Source organism: Amblyomma mixtum, chromosome 9, assembly GCF_055824585.1.
Source record: "Amblyomma mixtum isolate Tamu chromosome 9, ASM5582458v1, whole genome shotgun sequence".
Classification (NCBI taxonomy): domain Eukaryota; kingdom Metazoa; phylum Arthropoda; class Arachnida; order Ixodida; family Ixodidae; genus Amblyomma; species Amblyomma mixtum.
Genome location: NC_143020.1, coordinates 114622103 through 114637992, shown reverse-complemented (window position 1 = coordinate 114637992; position 15890 = coordinate 114622103). Strand labels below are relative to the sequence as shown.

Below are 15890 nucleotides of genomic sequence, written 5' to 3'. Positions count from 1 at the left end.
CGAACATACGAGTCACTTCTACTGGTGACGGGGGGAAAAGGGCGTAGCCTTGCGTGCACTAAGACACGTCCCCCTCGCCCGTCGGCGACGGCGCCACGCCAGAACACGCTCGAAACTTCGAGATGCGAACCCCGTACTCTGACCAATGGGGACGCGCGGCCGGTGAGAAGAGGGAAGGGAGACAGCACTGCCGATGCTGCGTGTATGTGCGCGCCTACTTTGGCGCGTAGAACAAACAGACGTGAGAGCGAACCTATAAAAGAAGGACGTTGAACGCTGTCAAGTCAGTCCGGACCGCCGTTTAAGCTTCATCGAAGCGCGCCCGTTCGACTCCCGGGGAAAACACCACTCGGCCAGCATCGGACCAACGAGGCAACGTTCGCCAGTCTGCGGGACGGCATCGTCGTGGAACTCTGGTCGTCGGTCTTCCGCAGTGCCCGGTGAACAACTTGTGTTTTGCTTGTTTGTCTCTCTGTTGTGCTAGTGCACTTTAGGTGCATTATTTCCTTTGCATTGTATTCTCTTTCTCCAGCTTAACTTTGCACGAAGTGCATTGTTTGGTTAATCACTTTGTATGTGCTTGTACTAGTGATTGTGAAATCCTCTGTATCGTCTCATTGCTGTATAAACATTGTTTTGTTTGTGAACCTTTGGCTCCGACCCATTCTCTGGCTTGTGACCGGCGAAAGCTGGACACCAAACGACCAAAAACCTCTTGTCACTTGGTAGCTGGTCTCCGCTGAGCTTGCCACGCTGAGTCGAGGGCATCTCCTTTGAGTCCGAGACCGCTACCCCCACAGGCTCTAAGGGTGTCTGGGAGCTTCACGCTAAAGCTGCGCGAAGTCTGGGTGACAAATTTACAAATATTTTTTTAAAGAACTCCCGCTTTTGCCTAGGTCCTCGATCATGGTTACTTGGGAAGGCAATATTGCTAAGGTATTCTCCATTAGCTTTAATCCCCCTCTTAACTCTAGGCACGAATACGCCTACATGGGAGTAAATGGGGAGTAAGCTGTCCTCTTGTTCATTCCCTTCTGCAAAAGGATGCGCGCCAGAGGACAGATTACTTCCTCTTTACTCCTTTCTGTTTACAGTGACGTATTCCAATACGGAAAGGTGTCAGGCAGGGAGACACGATCTCGCCAATGCTCTTCACTGCCTGCTTACAGGAGGTATTCCGGGGACTGGAATGGGAACAGTTGGGGATAACAGTTAATGGAGAATACCTGAGTAGTCTGCGATTCGGCTGATGACATTGTGTAGCTAGCTCACTCAGGAGATGAACTGCAGAGCATGATCAATGAGATAGACAGGCAGAGCAGAACGGTGGGGTTAAAAATTAACATGCAGAAAAGCAAAGTAATGTTCAACAGTCTAGCAAGAGAACAGCAGTTCGCAACTGGCAGCGAGGTGCATGGAAGTAGTAGTAGGAAGTGAAAGTAGGTAGTAATTTTTACCTGCGTGTTGTCATCTTTGCAATGATGCTTCAGACATTGGTATACTTAGATCACCCCCTGGTATTTTCCTATGATCGAAAAATAATTTATTATTGCATTTCTCCTTGATGCTGTTTCGGTTTCTACACCGAACGATGGCTTTGACGTCAAAAGTGGCCTTAGGTTGCGCGAGTCATAAAAAAAAAAACTAATATAATTGCTGACAGGCGCCGGCTGCGGGGGGGGGGGGGGGGGGGGGGGGGGGTCGGGGCGTAGCTAATGGCAGTGGAAACCGTGCACTGCGAAGGCAGATACGTATTTCGCTGCTAACTGTAAGTTGCTCTTTAGAGCGCGGGCAAAAGGGCCCAATCTCATGATCGGACGCCGCGCACCACGGTCCTCAAGTTTCGAAACCGAAACCCAGCGATGTGTGCCAGCCGGCCAATCAAAGAGGTCCACGTGTAGGATACAAATACCCGAAGACATTGCCTTGGCATGGCATCGTGCTTGGCATGAACGTGCACCACGTCTACATCAGACACGTCACAGTAGACGTCCGCGCTCCGAGCATCGAACGTATTGCTGGAGCTCTGCGTTGGTGAACGTTCCGATCTGACCTGCTCCGCAAGAAATTTCCAGGTGCAGCGTGTTGCTTGTGTGTGAATTCCTCCGACGACTAAAGCCATTTGGGACCGTTCGAAAGAACTTGGTGACATCAACTGCGTGATGCGCACCTTGCCTGTTGTCAACAGCGGCCTTACCACGCAGGAGGGACGCCTGATGCCGTACATCAGCTTTGGTTATACACGCCTGGGCTTTCTTCAAAGCCTCCCTGACCCGGTGCACGTGCAGTGCACTGGGGTCGACGTACTCATCAGCGCAAAGCTCGACGAAAGCGTTCGCCAACCTCAGAAGGCTCGCGCGCCCGCCCCGCGTCCTGTAGCGCGTCCAGCACGGGAACGGCCCAGCGTTCCGCAGCTTCTGGAAGCCTGCTGGAGAACTTACTCAAGCTCATGGGCGTAGGCGATGTCCATAAGCGCGTGCTGCGGGACGCGTTCTATCGGCGCTTCGGTACGTCGCTCGACGCTGAACAGCACGGCTTCGCCTCGCTGGAAGACTGCCTGACACGGATTCGATTGGAGGAAGGGAATGGGGCAGGCCTGCCACAAGCTATCGTCGCCCTGTTGGAGCAGTACCCGGAGGGCATTTCTATGTCGCTCTTCGCCGAGGCGCATGCACGTGAGCGAGGCCGTCCGCCGACCCTGAGGACCCTAGACCTGATGCGCTGCTGGCCCGACTATTCCGCGTGCAGGAGCCCGAGTATTCGGGCGAGTTCTTCCTGCCGGCCGTCTATTCAGACGCTGTATTGCAGCCTCTGCCCGCCGTGTTTTCTATGCGTGTGACCAACGAGTGTGGGAGCCCCGTCGTCTGCTGGCACCGGAGAGCGGGTCGCCGCTGTCCCTTCTGAGGGCGCCCATGGATCACTTCTACGGGCCGGCGGCCTTTGGGCCACCGTTCGACGCGGAACCCCGGCGCCCCTGTGCCGCAGTGTGCGTGGAGACTTGGCACCGCTCACGTGTGGTCACCGTGACAGGCTGCACCGTGCAGGCAGAGCTGGTAGACGTAGACGGGTGCCGTTCTCTCGCGCCTTGTTTTACCGATCTGCCCGCACTGTGCACAATGGCGACCATCATCATTTTGCCGCCGGGAACGAGAGCATGGATGGTGCGAGACGAACGGCGAACGCCTGCTCGAGCTCACCCAAGGTTGTGAGCTGACGTGCCTCTTCGATGGGACTCGCGTTGAGCTGCAGGACAAGCAGGGGACTGTTGCTGACGCGACATCTGGCCGGTGAAGACCTATGGAGACCAGCGTGGTGACATGCGACACTTTCAGAAGACAGCTTCAAAGTTGTCTGGCTGAAAGAGCAGCGCTATACATCTTGTCGTACGAGCTGTCACGTCTGATGGTCGTGACAGTTTACTGGGAAGAACTCCAGCGCCGTGGAATCCGCTTCCAATGCGTGTGGCTGTATCGCGACTACGAGCCATGGTGCATCCCCGGGACCGTTCCTTGGAAGCAGCACCGATAGTGTACCTCTTCCCAGCCGACAACTTTGCTGATGCCATGAATGTGCTCTGCTATCCACACACTCAAGCCGGCATCGAAGTCACGGGGGAACTTGCAAAGCTTCAAGACAGCTGATGAGAAATGTGACGTGGTGCCATATTTATGATGGAACGTGATCTTGTTCAGGGACTAGCCATTGGGGCTAAAAAGTCCAACTTCCTGTTACGGGTCACAAACTGAAGCAGCATTCAAAGCATTCATTGCACAATTTTGTATTTGTAAAATGATTGGTTTAGTTTACGGGGTTTAACGTCCCAAAGCGACTAGGGCTATGAGGGACGCCGTAGTAGATGGCTCTGGAAAATTTCGACCACCAGGGGTTCTTTAACGTGCACTGACATAATTTTGCTTCAATCGAAATGCGACCGCCTTGGCCGGGATGGAACCCTCGTCTTTCGGGCCAGCAGCCGAGCACGATGACCACTGAGCCACTGCGGCGGCTTGTAAAATAAAAGGACATTATACATTCTTGCGTGGTGCCTTGTTTCTCAGTCCCAATTTCTTCCCTTGTCTCCCACTCCACACAGGGTGGCCTTTATGTGGTTTCTGCAAGACCCGTGAGCAGGCTCACTGACACGATAGAGCATATGTTTACGGTGAGCATATCAGCCATGTTTCATGGTATGTAGTGCTTAGAGTGCGAAGTGAACTTTACTTATTGCTTGCAGTGCGCTGCTGCATCTTTATAACTCATTGTAGTCATAGAGCCAACGCTCGTCCCTCCACCACTGCTCGAGCAAAAGCAGGCTTATGACTGGCAACGATGAGCAGACGTGACTGGTAGACAAGGCGACAAGGCATCTTTCCGGGAGCCACAAGGGAGGCGCAGCTCTTTGGCGCCCGTTTCTACGTTTCGCGGTGTCGCCGTTGCCCCTCGTAACCATTTCCGTAGCCGGGGGTGGTGGTGGTGAAAAACTTTAATCAAAGAGAGCTTGAGGGTTAAAAAAAAATAAATAACCCTGTTGCATGGTCGGTATCCTTAGTCCGGGACACCGCATGACGAGGCCCCGTCTCGCGCCCGCTTGACCAGAGCCCTTTGGGACTCCAGTGTGGAGCAGTTGAGGAGGGCAGTCTCCCATGCCTCTCGGGTGGGGGTGGGGGAGGGGGGGGAAGGTGAGGATTCTGAGTACATGCCCACACCATGTGAAAGATATCGCAGATCTCTCCACAGTGCGGGCAGCGCCCATCTGTGTTCGGATCGAAGTGTTTTGCTATTGCAGGACAGAGAAGGGTTCCTGTCTGCAGGCGCCGCAGAGTTCGCTCCTCCGCCTTACTCAGCCCCTTGGCAGGTGCCGGGTAGAGACGGTGGCTGTCGCAATAATAAATTAGGATTTCGCGGAACCGCAGAAGCGGTTTATGAGCTTCTGAGCCATGAGAGCTAGGATGAGGAGCCCGGTGTGTGAGCGCTCGGGCGGCCGCATCAGCGGCCTCATTGCCTCGTAGACCCTGGTGGCCAGGAGCCCAGATCACTTTTGTGCGAGTTGGATCGGCGAGAGCGCGTCTTAGAATTTGCGATGCCAGAGGTGATATTTCGCCTGCAAGATAATGTTCACAGGCCCGGCGAGAGTCTGTAATAACCGTTTTCGATTATTACAGACTCTCGCCGGGCCTGTGAACATTATCTTGCAGGCGATCGGCCATGGAGGTAGAAAAAAAAAAGTTTTCTTTCCTCCATGGCGTCGGCGTTGACGTTTTAGACTACGATCATTTTAAGGAAAGGAAGTGCGCATAAATGGCTCCCTGGATCAGTAGACGCCTGAATAGTGCTTATAGGTACGTGGGGTGATGAGAGAGAAATGTGGGCTGCAGGCATTGAAACAAGGTTGTGCCAGAAACGCGGCGCTGAAGCCATAGGCCTCCGGCGTTCGTTGTGTTCATTGGTGTTGACAACGTTTTACACTTCGACCATTTTAAGGAAAGGAAATTCGAATAACGGGCTCCCTGGGACAGTGGACGCCTGAATCGCGCTTATAGTTACGTGGGGTGATGAGAGAGAGATGCGGGCTGTATGCGTTAGCGCTGACAACGGTGAGCGAACTATCGCGATCAACTAATAACTGCCACCTGCCGTGGTGGGAGGGCAGGTGCGGATTTTAATGTAGATATTGTAGATATTTTAATGTAGATCTTTCCCGCAACAATATGAAGACAAACAGGAATCTCTTACCACTTATATGCGGGAGAACATCCCGTTCCTCTCGCTCGTAACGCCTCCCCACAGCTGTGACAACTTCGCGAAATACTTGCGCAGACCTCGTCTTCGAGAACCAGGCATTGGTGCAGCAAGTGCAGCATATATCCATCTATTTCTCCAACCATTAAGCTTCCTTCACGACAATCAAGAAGTGTAGTGGAGTGTTTCTTGAAGAAGGAAAATGTGTGAAAAATAACAAGTTGTCTGTAATTGTGCACACGTGTCTTGCTCGAATTGTTTGCCTCAATCTATTGAAAAGCTGGAACAGCTGATGTACTGAGCTCAGATTTCGCATTTGGAAGTAACGCAACAGTCGGCATTTTTTTAAGGCGGAAGCCTTTAATGTCTCATCTTTGTAAGCAGGAGTTGTCGACAGAAATGTCACGCTTTTCAATTGGTCGAAATAGTAGTGATGTCACAGTGCGCGAACTTCAAAAGGGGCCAATTGTACTTCGGCTAGTAACCATGCAACCAATTAAAGGGATCGTATAGTGATGCTCCAAGTAAGTGCGACTGAGTTTAGTTAATTGATTAATTAACCAATTAGCCTAACTAACATTTCTAGTAAGATCAGATAAATAAATAAAACTGAGTAGGAAATTGGTGAGTTGGGGAATCGAACCAGGGTCTCCGGAGTGCGCGATGAGCACGCTAACCACTCCGCCATGCCAGCTCGATGGTTTGGTATGAGCAAAGGCGCGTCTAGTGAATACGGTGTCTTCGTTCACTCCCATCTTCATCCCTTCCCGTTACAACGAGGTTGAGAGAGAGAGAGAGAAAACTTTATTACAACAGGAATTCGGGGCACGCCCCAGGGTCCCCGCACGACCCCACTCCACTCAAGTGTTTATGTTCCTGAGGTCCATAACACTGGAAGCCCGGCCGGTGGCGATGGTCTGCATGGCCGGGTCCTCCGAGCGCAGCAGGGTCTCCCAGTCCTCCCAGGTCTTCAGGTTCTCTAGGTCCCGCGGGGGAGGGTCCGCCGGGCAGAGGGAAATGATGTGGAGGGAAGAAGCGTAGGGTTCTGGGCATAGGGCTTATGCCGGAGTAGGGAAGGAGGGATGATAGTGGGCTAGGGTAAGGGGCGAGGGGAGAGTGTGTGTCTGTAATCTGCGCCAGAGTGTTGCGTGTCTGTTATATCTATAGGGAGGGGTGGGGCGGATGGTAGAGCTGGCGTGAGGCTCTGTATACCTGGGTGAGCTCACTGAATGAGTGCATGCGCTCCTTCGTGAATCCCGCATCCGAGGCCACCTGAGCCCGGTTTAAATAACCTCGGGCTAAAAGGTTGGCGGCCTCGTTTCCGGGATTCCCGGAGTGCGCAGGCACCCATATCAGCTCCACCAGGCGGGGTGGGGCGGGGGTGCATCGGGCGAGTCCAGTATGCCAAAAGCAGGGACATGGATTCGGCCTCGAGCAAAATTTAGAATCGCAGATTTTGAATCACTGAAAATGTACCGGGCTTCCGTGCGCGTGATTGCGAGTACAATGGCGACTTCCTCTGCAGCCTCTGGGGGGGGGGGGGGGGGGGGACATTTATAGTGCAATAAATTTTTACAGAGAGGTGATTGGGGTAGGCCCTATTGGCCCTTTCCCCTAACAATACTAGGTGGAGCCCCTATTCCGGGGCCCCATTGGCAAGCAACGCCGCCCGCGTCCGGTGAACCAAGGCCTTTTGGGTCTTTAGGTCCTGACAGCCGAGCAGGGACGCCTCCCAGTCCTCTCTGGTGGGGTTGGGGTTGGGGGGGGGGGGGGATAGATGGGTTGGATTGACACGCCCAAACCATGTGGAAGGTGTCAGCCACCTCACCACAAAACTGGCACGTGCCATCAAAGGATGCGTTGAAATGTTTAAGTACCGCCGGGCACAGTACAGTGTTAGTAAGAATTTTGATGAGGAGGCGCTCGTCAGCGCGATCCAGTCCCTTACAAGGGGCCGGGTAGCGCCGGTGCTCCTCCTTATAGTAATCGGTGATGTGTTTGAATGTAAGGGCCAGATTGTCTGATTGGGAGTAGGCTTCCAAGGACGGGGAGAGATGTCGGGAGGGAGAGGTAGTGTGATGAGGGCAGATAAAGAGGAGTCCACCACAGCTGCTGTCGCTTCATCACCCGTGCAGGCAGCGTCCACCCATACGGCGTCCGGCTCGGAGCCGTACGCTCGATGGAGTGCCTTCGCACGGGCTCTGCGGCGCTGCTCATGGTGGGACGGGTGCATATTCCTCGGGAGCGGCCTGATGAGGAGCTCCCGGTGAAGGGATCGTGGGATGGCGAGGAGGGTTGGGTCGATGGCAGGTATTCTGATTCCTAGGGAGTCCAGGATATACCGACCTGTGGAGGTTTTTGTGAGCCTGATGTATTGGGCCTGTCGGTCGGCCTCCACCAGTTCCCCGATTATGTTGTAGAGGCCCAAGCCTAGTAATCTGTCTGTGGGTGTGTTGAGAGGAAGATGAAGTGCTACTTTGAATGCCTTGCGAATCAAAGCATCCAAAGCGTTTATGTCATGTTTGGATAGTTGCAAGTATGGGATAGTGTACAGGTGTCCACCGAAATATGCGAGACAGATACATAACGAACAATTAAGTTTGTGGCCATCCATTCTCTACCAACAAAGTGTTCATCAGATCATACATAAGATACGGCCGACAGTATGAAACCCTTTTGGCTGATGTTTGAAATCCAAAGACGCCCCTCGTCTTTGCCTCAAATAACTTGCCGCTCTTTGCAGTGCTATATTTTTTTTTTTGAGGAGCTTAATTGCTTTTCTCCATGGTTTCGCTGCGGAGGTCATACCGACGGATCAGACGGCCGATGTAAGGCCTATGCGCAATAGTTGCATCCAGCGATGCTCATGCTTTTATGCGTCTGTATTATGACACGCTACCGTGGAGTGGAGTTCAACTATAAAGCGAGAAAAATGTTGCGGTGAAGGCGCATTGATTCGATGTTGGACAACGACACAAATGGAGGCTGATTCATAGTACTAGTACTAGGGTCGGTCAAAAAGTAACGCCCCATCAGCTGTGGCTCGGTAATCGTAAACACCAGACAAATAAAATTCTGTAGGTAGAAGCATTGGTCCTTCATCCCAGTGCATGAGGCCGTGTACTGTGCGATGTCAGTGCACGTTAAAGAACCCCAGGTGGTCGAAATTTCCGGAGCCCTCCACTACGGCGTCCCTCAGAGCCTGAGTCGCTTTGGGACGTTAAACCTCCATAAACCAAACTTTATGCCAATGCTAGCCCACACCTAATTTTTGTTTCCTGCTGCTACTCATGGCTCGCCACTCACTTGAGCTCACTCAGATTCAATACTCATCAGGGCTGAACCACTCATTACAGCTCACGACTCATTTGGTCTCACTCACCCATATCGACTCACAGCTAATTTGGACTCCCTCATTCTTTTTGACTCACAGCTCGTTTGGGCTCACTCACCTTCACTCACCACTAAATTTTGCTCACTCACTCGTTACGAGTCGACTCACATCGGCATGGGATCGCACTGCGTAATATGGGATCGAGGCGTCCAAGAGAATCATGAAGAGGGAATCCCGCCTCCCTCGCAAAAACACTGTGAAACTCGGAGTTGCCGACATATCCCCACGCAGCTCACTACCGCATCCGCGTAAACGAAACGGGAAAAATGCCGTCTTTCTTGTTTCCGCGGTATCCTCTTTTTCGGTCGCCCACAGACAGCGCCAAGCCGCCTCACCCTCAAGCGTCCTTGGTCGCGGCTGTAATCTTTCCTTCCTCCCTCTGTCAGAAGACTAGGAGGAAAAAAACTAAGCGCACACCATCGTCGCGATAACGAAGATCATGATCTGAGCCTGAGCCCGGACTCACAAGTCAGATAATGATGAGGCTTGGGAGACCCTACTGCGCTCCGAGGACCCGGCCAAGCAAGCCATCGCCACCGGCCGGGCTGCCAGCGTCATGAGCCTCCGGGACATGAACGTTTGAGTGCAGTGGGGCCGTGCGGGGGCCCACGGACCTGTGTGTCCCAAACTCCCCAGTTTCAAATAAAGTTTTCACCACCACCACCCCCACCAGAATGTGAGTCCGGACTCACGACTCGGATCATGCTCTGAACGTGATGTATGCACTACGTCACGACTCAGATCGTGATCTGAATGTCAGCTTGAGTAAGCCTGAGTGAGTACGCCGGCCTGTGCTGAAGGGGTTTACTACTGAATTAGGTTGGAACGTTGGTTGGAACAGAAATGTGGACAACTGATTGAACCGCTAAGTAATGGTCTGCAAGTTTAGCCTCTACGACAGCGAATTTCACAGCTAAATACTGAAAGCGAATAACAACGCGATCAATGCAAGACGCGGCAGGCTTACCGGCCAAAAATTCCCCAAGAGTCGCATACTGAATGACACAGCTCCTCTTGGAGAGGCTGTCGAAACAATTTGCAGCCAAAGCAACTGTGGGACGCAAAAGGTAGTACTGATATCGCCTGTGGTATACACATGTGCTCTTCAAGCGATAAGGATGACAGCGCCACATCAAGTTTTGATAAGAAGAGCTGCGCATTGCTGCTGTGAAAGACCGGTGAACTGACAACAGAATGTCCGAAACGGTAGGCGTGTTCAAGCGTAATGAGGTCGCTTCAGCTTAGGAATCAGAAAAACTGAACTGTGAAGCTGCCCATTAAGTACTTATAAAAACTGCGATTTCTCCTTTTCTGGTTGGACGTGTGTACGAAAAAGCTTGGTAACTAGGGCAGTGAATTCCGCGCAATGTAGTCAGAATAACTATTAATTAAGTATACAAATTCGTCGAAGGTTAGTCGAAATGATGAAGTTTTGACATATAACTGAACCAAGTGTTTCCGAACGAATGCTAACATGTTAACGCGCGCTAACTTTAAACTGCTAACAGAGGCATCGGAGAAAAACCTGTGCACATCCGTAAAATCAGTGCATTTAATATATTCGATGTCAGCCATGTCTAGGCAATCTTTTCCAAATCCAAGATCTTTTCTATTCGAATGAAAGGTGCTCCCTCGGACTTCCTTGCGAGAACTTTTCCGTTTCTCGTCCACACACACACACAGCTGTTTTCTTTTTATTTGGAGCATGCCAACTGCAACTGCTCCAAGTTATTCCCGTCAAGTTTTCATTGATGAACAGACGAGGAAGCCGACCAGGTTCAGCAAGATCCGGAAGAACTTTCCCACGGCTTGCCACGGCGCGCCGCGCTCTTCCCACTAGAGGCGCTGCATATGCAGTATAAAACACCTGCTTTCGCAACCTACCAGGCTTAACCAAAGCTAAGCCCCCGCCAATTTTTTTAGGCGTAGTGATTCGGCTAAGTTGCGTATGAAGGATTTGAAGTCTTCCTCTGGTTAGCCCATTCATTTCAAAATTGCAACGTGTGCCATACTCTTCTATGTTCATTTATTTGCACTGCCGTTTGTTTTTTATTTCAGTCTGACGCATGGCTCTAACAGAAAGTGATTCCACCTGAGCGCGTAGCTTTCACCTGCGCTAGATTAGCGGCCACGGCCGACAGAATGGAATCTCCCTTATACGAAAGGAGATCAATACAAGTTTGGTCTGGTTTTTTAGGGTTTAACGTCCCAAAACGACTCAGGCTATGAGGGACGCCGTAGTGAAGGGCTCCGGAAATTTCGACCACCTGGGGTTCTTTGACGTGCACTGACAACGCACAGCACACGGGCCTCTAGAATTTCGCCTCCATCGAGATTCGGCCGCCGCGGCCGGGATCGAACCCGCGTCTTTCGGGTCAGCAGCCGAGCGCCACAACCACTGAGCCACCCCGGCGGGTAATAGAAGTTTGAATGTCGGTGAGGTGTCAGCCACCTTTTCAAATGTTGCCTTGAAAGAAAGCAACTTCTCAGCCTTCATCACGAGCGCCTCAGCAGTGCTGGTTAGTTGGTCACTTTGGTATGAACAGTCGCAAAACTGAGAACCGAGTGAGCCATTGCTGTGTCTGGAACCTGCAACAAATCTGCAAGTCTGACACGTCCACAATTCACGCTTAACGGAGGACATTTTGGCGCATGCACTTTTTGCAATCGCGGAACAGTTTTCCCTATGTCGTAGCTCCCCTTGAAACCTGAACAGACAAGGAATGTGCCCTCAACCGGCTCTGTGCAATCCGAGCACAGTCAGCGGCAAAACAGTCAGATGTAAGTACTAAGGGCAGTTTAAGACCTCACGCGCACAGCTTCGGCGACATCGGCCGACTTTTCCGCTGCGTTGAAGCACGGGCGTGGCAGGCTTTTCATATAAGCTGCGGCAGACGCCAGGTATATATAACGGGTTGAATTGCCTTGCACCAAGGGATGCTGCGAAGCGATACACGGGAAAGACCGCTGAAGCTCAGTACTGATGCGCCGCAGAGGGTCCGTGATACCGGCGCACGAAGACAGTGATATGATAAGATCCTGGGTAGACGCCGCCGTTGACGAATCTGCCGAAGACGAAGCGAAGCTTCCGATACACCGGCCGATTTTGCTGCTGACTGCTGTAATGTCACTGTCACGAAACTGCCATGTGATTGCCATGTCCAGTCATGTCACTGCCATGGCATGACCGGAAAGATTAGTCATAGTGCGTAATAGTGCACTGCACGGGCTCGGGCCGGCCCGAAAGCCCGGGCCCGGCCCGGCCCGCGGGCCGGGCCGGGACATGATCTGTTTTGCCGGGCCTGGGCCGGGCCCGGGCCCGGGCCTGAAGTTGCGGGCCCGGGTCGGGCTCGGGCTTAAAGCTGCGTACCCGAGTCAGGCTTGGGTCCGTACAGAAACGGCTGGTGTCCGACTATTCATTCACTATTGCAGAGTGAAGTACACAACTGCGGCATTGGAGCAGCGACACGGATGAGCTGTGGGTTATAGTATGCGCGGAGAAAAAAAAACTAAGCTTTATTCATTGACTTATATATTTCCTTATTTCCATGCCATGGTGGCTTAGTGGTCAAGGCGCTTGATTACTGAGCCGGGGAACCAAGGTTTGCTCCTAGCCTCGGCGGCCGCACTCCTGTTTAGGCGGCAAGCATGACAGCCATGTACTTTGCAGTATCAGTTTTCGTTGAAGAAACCCGGGTGGTCGAAATGATCCGGAGCTCTCTGCTTCGGTGTCTCTCACAGCCTGACTCCCCTTGGAACATAGCTTTTATTTTATAGCTATATTTTTCTCATGTAGAAAAATTTCCAAACTAAAGCGCGTTGGGTTTTCTTTTTGATCGGCTCACTGGAACGTCTCGTAAATGAAATAGCCACAAAAGCTCGCGAAAGTTTGTAAAGCTCATTTCATAACCACATCTATCCCTCCTCGCTTCTTCAGCCTGATTGTCATGACAAGTGTTGCCCTGTAAGTTATCACGTGGTTCGCGTTATCTTCTGCTCCACCAGTAAGAGCAAAATTCAGCCGGGTCTTAATTGGCCATTGATCGTTCGTCATCCCAAAACATACCAGCACACTATTAGAAATGTATTCGGGAAGAGCATGTTAGTTTAGGATGCTTATAGTATTCAAGCACACACCGTGAAATACTCAAGCCTCTTATCTTTTCGTTTCTGCTGAAAGGCGACTAGTTCGGCTATGAGTTGAACCTGTGAGATTGCGTTCACAAAAAAAAAAAAAAAGTCATCCCACTGCTTGCTAGGCAGCTTTAATGTTTATACGTCGTGAGCGCCAAAATATAACTGATTAAAATCATGTGGGAATGAAAAGTAGTCCATTACGCGCGCATGCAGCCCTTTTTATTTGGCTCTCGGAACTTCCGAGTTTATCTTTGCGCACCTACACGAGATCACTGTCCAAAAGATGGGCCTGGCGAGCACAACTCTTAATCACTTCCTTCTGAGTTAAAAAGAACCAACCTTCTGTAAGCCAAACTGTGGTTTCAGAACCTTTGTCGGCCAGTTTTTTATGCGTCTAGTAGCAGTCTACTTGCTCAGAGTAAGCAGTATACCTCAAGTGATACTGTGAAACGGGCCGGGCCGGGCACGCTAGAGCGATAATTTAGCGGGCCTGGGCCGGGCCCGGGCTTGAAGCCGCGGGCCTGGGCCGGGCTCGGGCTTCAGGTCTCGGGCCCGGGCCGGGCTTGGGCCCCAGATTTAGGCCCGTGCAGTGCTCTAGTGCGTAACACGTAAAGGTGGCTCGCAGTCCTGAAGGGCGTTTCGTGGATATGCGGAACTTGAGTGTGCTGATCAAGCTGCGTCGCTTTTTGCTAGTGCATACAAAAAAATATAGGAGAGGGAGGGGGGGGGGGGGGGGGGAGTCAACCGTTCCTTCTAGGTCCCCCTTTTGGACGCCCATGGTTGCCGTTTCGACATTGCAACTTTTGCTCTTTGTCACGTGACCTTGTGACGTCATCACATCCTTCCACCGGACTGTGAGCAAACTGCGCACCGTGGCAGGTGACAGTTTGATAAGGATTAGTCGAGAGAGGTTCCTCGGGAAGGGTAACCTAAGTCTCACAAGCCCCACCGATGGCAGCGCCTACCTTAGCAAGGCAGCAGCTTCCACAGAAACTTCGGGTTTCGAACCGGGACCACCGCCTCACTAGAGGAGCCGTTCTGCCGAGCTAACCAGGAAGGCTAGCATATGGTAGGGCGAGAGCGAATAGATCAACAACTCGAAGCGGGAACGGTGTTGGCCCAGTGTTTAGGGGAACCCCCCAAGGTGGATTAGATCAAATCAAGATCAAAACCTGCCCACTGGATTGTGAGAAAACGGACCACCGTGGTAGGTGGCAGTTAAATGATTGGCCGCTAGAATTTGCTCGGGAAGAGCAACGTGGGTCGCACAGGCCGCACCGGTGGCTACGTCTGCCATCGAGGGCATTTTTTTTTTTTGTTCGGCGGGAATTCTTCTCACATGAAGGGTTCAAGGCCTACCCGCTGCAGGGGTACAGTGGCCTTGGCGTTCGGCTGCTGATTCCAAGCTCGCGGGTTCGATCCCTGTCGCGGTGACCGTATTTGGATGGAGCCGATATGCAAAAACGCCTGGGAGCTGTGCGATGTCAGCGTGAGGTTGTCTAAAATAATCCGGAGCCCTCCATTGCAGCGTCGCTCATAGCCCGAATGCCACTTTAGAGGTTAGACCTCAAAATTGCCAAATGAAAAATTTTAAGAGCTCAAGGCCAGACTGTGTGCATGCTTCGTAAGACATTTTGCTCTTTATTCTCTGCACAAAAACTTTCTTACTGCCAATTTTGCCGATGATTTCGCGGAGTAATTGATACCGGGGCAGAACCTTGCATACCCCCGGGTTCCCAAAATATATATGGGTCAGTCGCTTGGCCTGTACCTCTTAACCGCATTCGCTTGTGTACACTCACCGAAGTGAGGTACCCCCCTTCACCAAAAGTAACCGAGCAGCTGGTTTTTGCTTCTCAACCGCATAACGGAGCCTTTACGGCACCCATAAAGACCGAAAAGTGTCAGAACGTGAGGACAAAGGATCACCTGACTTTACACAGAATCATAGCTTAAGGGCTGCTGTAAGTGCTTCTCCACGCGGCTAAGAAAGGAACTACTGTTGCCCGGTTACTTTTGGCAAAGAGCTGTATGTACATTGGAGGAAAGAGGCGAAGAAAATTTCATTGAAAATGGGGCCCAGCTGAACAGCCAAGCCGGCTGTGCTCGTACTTTGTATGCAAGGCTGGTGTAATGTACATGGTTGCCGAAATCATGGCGTCAGGTTTTTCCTTTACTCCATTTCATTTCATTTCATTTTTCATTTTCATTTTTTTTTTAATTAGCACACCCTAAAGGCACTTTTTGGTCATTACATGTGGGGGGAGGGGGCTGTTGCATAGAAGGCCAATATTCCACCTTAAACATCACAATACAAATACAAAAACAAACAAAATGAATGAACAAACTGAAACCTTGGTTAATGGCAACAATAAATATGTAAAATCAAGCGCACGCACAAATGGAGAGCGTGTATCTGGAACTTGTGCGCAAAAGCCCCTCAGTTTTTTAACAAAGGTGCAATGGTTTGGTGCGGAAACGATTTCTTCCGGTAACTTATTCCAAAGATGGACGGCGAGAAGTAATGCTGGGTCACTAAGGAGGCTGGTACGTGCAAAACAAGAGCTCAATTTTGAAGTAAGGATCTAAGCACGGTAAAGATACTGTGGTTTACGCTAAC

The 15890-nt window shown here is 51.6% G+C and overlaps 1 pseudogene; it reads left to right on the top strand.

Moving 5' to 3' along the window:
• Positions 1 to 2099: 2099 nt before the first annotated feature.
• Positions 2100 to 4033, top strand: LOC149330843 (uncharacterized; annotated as a pseudogene).
• Positions 4034 to 15890: the final 11857 nt, after the last annotated feature.